Consider the following 3,010-nt stretch of genomic DNA (forward strand, 5'->3'; position numbering starts at 1 on the left):
ATAAGCAAAAAGAAAAAAAAAGCCGGAAGTGGTGCTGTGGCTCAAGTGGTAGAGCGCTAGCCTTGAGCTGAAGAGCTGAGGGACAGCGCCCAGGCGCAGAGTTCAGGCCCCACGACCGGACCCAAAAAAAACAACAAAAAAAAAACAACAAACAACCAAGGTGGGGAGGAGGGGAGTTGGGGAGGAAAGAGATGGTAGGAAAAACAAAGAAGGAGGTAACAATGCTCAATAGGAAATGTACTCATTACCTTACTTAAGTAACTGTAACCCCTCTGTACACTATTTTTACAATAAAAACATTAAAAAAGCCAGGTGCCAGTGGCTCACGCCTGTAATGCTAGCTACTTAGGAGGCTGAGATCTGAGGATCACGGTTCAAAGCCAGCCCGGGCAGGAAAGTCCGGGAGACTCTTATCTCCAATAAAAACCACTAGAAAACTGGAAGTGGTGCTGTGGCTCAAGCAGTAGAGTGCTTGCTATGAGCTGAAGAGGGCAGGGACAGTGCCCAAGCCCAGAGTTCAAGCCCCACAACTGACCTAAAAAAAAAAGAAAGTAAAAAAACAAACAAATCCTAAAACAGCTGAAGAGTAGAGAGAAAAAGATGCACCTTCCCCCCCCCCCCAAATGTCAACTGATTGTCCCTATTTATTTTTCTGGGAATAGAATAACATCTGCAGCACCTGCCTTCAGTTCACCCTCAGCACCCTACATGGGGAGGCAGGGTGGCCATTACTTTCCACCTGTCTCCTTCCTCCTTTCCCTCTCCCTCCTTTCCTTTCCCTTCCCTCCCTCCCTCCCTCTCTTCCTTCCTTCCTTCTTTCCTTCCTTCCTTTCTTCCTTTCCTCCTTCCTTCCTTCCTTCCTTTCCTCCTTCTTTTCTTTCTTCCTGCCTTCCTTCCTTCCCTTTTTTTTTTTTGGCAGTCATGGGGTTTAGACTCAGGGCCTGGGCACTGTCCCTGAGTTCTTTTACTCAAGGCTAGTGCTCTAACACTTTAGCCACAGCTCTATTGAGTTAATACAAAGAAGCTGGGACAGTGCCTGGCACTGAGCAAGTTCCCATGAACATTATTCTAGTGTGGCAGGACCTGTGACTCTGCAGAAATGTGCTACTTTTATTAGATTGAGCACTCTATAGGAAAAAGATTATTGTCTGTCTTGTTTACTTCAGTACAGATAACCCTATAGCACAATATGTAGCATACAATATGTAAATATCTTTTGAAAAAAATGTAGATTACCATTTCATCAATAAAGAAAACAAGGCAGAGAGTTTAGAAGACTAAAAACCATTCCAACAGAGGCTGGGAAGGTGGCTCAGCGGTAGAGCACTTGCCTTTCGTGCATGAAGCCCTGGGTTCGATTCCTCAGCACCACATAAGCAAAAGAAAAAAAGCCGGAAGTGGCTCTATGGCTCAAGTGGTAGAGCGCTAGCTTTGAGCTGAAGAGCTGAGGGACAGCGCCCAGGTCCAGAGTTCAGGCCCCACGACCAGACCCCCCCCCCAAAAAAAAAATTCCAGCTACATTAGTGGCAAAGACTCTGATTTTAGAGCTCAATTCTAATGTTCTGAGATCTGTCTTGACTGGTGGGGAGTGATGGCATGTGGTGAGATGAGATTCTGTGCAGTTTTTAACCTCAAAAGTAGGCTTAACCCCATTACAGTGGCTCACACTTATAATCCTAGCTACCCAGAAGACAGAGATAAGGGAGAGTTGTAATTCATAGTCACTCTGGGTAGAAAGTTCATAAGACACCCCTCCCCCTCAATCAAAAGCAGGGTGTGGTGGTGTGTAACTGTCATTCCAGCTGTGGAGAAAGTATAAATAAGAGGATCAAGATCTAGGCAGGGCCCAGGCTCCCTGTTTAAATTATAACAAAAGCAAAAAGGGCTGGAGTCATGGCTCAAATGGTGGAATGCCTTCCTAACAAGCATTAAGTCCTGAGTTCAAATTCAGGGGGGAAAAAAAGAGGGGCTTAAAAGGAAATAAAAGAGCCTTCATTCTCCTGTCTTTCCTGATCAAAGTCAGACCTCTCGGTCTCTCTCAACTATAGGCTGCTCTTCAGCACACTTCTCTTCTCATCACACTTTTGCAGACCCATCTATTCCTTACAACACTGAATCTTGGTTGCTCATAGTTTGCTTTCCTTTTTTCCATCCCTTTCTTTTGTCCACCTGACCTAAGATTCTCCCTTCCCCTATTCTCTCTTTCCTTCTACTCATTCATCTCTAGCTCTCTGATCTTTGTTACTCCCCTTCTTTCCCTTCTTCTCTCCTACCCTCCCTACTGCTATATAGCCTTGCTCTTTCCTCCCTAAATTGAAGGACAGTAGGGTAATAAAACAAATTGCTGTCAACAAAAGTACATTTCCAGTGTATTCATCTCTATGCTGGAAGATTTATCAGGGTCTCTTGCCCTGTACTGTTATGTAAATGCGGTAATCCAAAGGAAATATGATATCTAAGGAGTCTGGGGATAAAGTCACCATAAAACTATCAATTACCCACTGGTGCTTGAATTTTCTTAACTCACTGCCTTGCTAGCCTCTTGCTTCTCCCCCTTACTGGAGACAGGTTGGGACAGCTTATAAAAGATGTTTTCTGTCTCCTTGGGTCTTCAGAGGTCATCTGGAGGAACAAATGTTTGTAAAGTGCTCAAGAAATTACGAAGTGCTACATAATTCAAGGGTATTATTATTTCTACTGTCATGTGGGCCATCTCTGTGCCTCTCTGGTTTGACAGATAACGGCTCTGTTTGCAAGCTTGGCCAACCCTCCACCTAGATATCTGTAACTGTACCTTCCTTTTGGCTATAATTAATGTGTTCTTTTTTTATTTTCTAGGTAGCCCCAGAATCACATAAATGTTTGTTTGTTCTAGAAGTTAACAGAATGACAGCTTTGTGTGTGTGTGTGTGTGTGTGTGTGTGTGTGTGTGTGCCGTTCCTGGGGCTTGAACTCAGGGTCTGGGTGCTGCTCCTGAGCTTTTTTTTTTTTTTTTGGGTCCAGTCGTGGG

The sequence above is a fragment of the Dipodomys ordii genome, unplaced genomic scaffold, assembly GCF_000151885.1.
Source record: "Dipodomys ordii isolate 6190 unplaced genomic scaffold, Dord_2.0 Scaffold50, whole genome shotgun sequence".
In the NCBI taxonomy this organism is placed as follows: Eukaryota; Metazoa; Chordata; class Mammalia; order Rodentia; family Heteromyidae; genus Dipodomys; species Dipodomys ordii.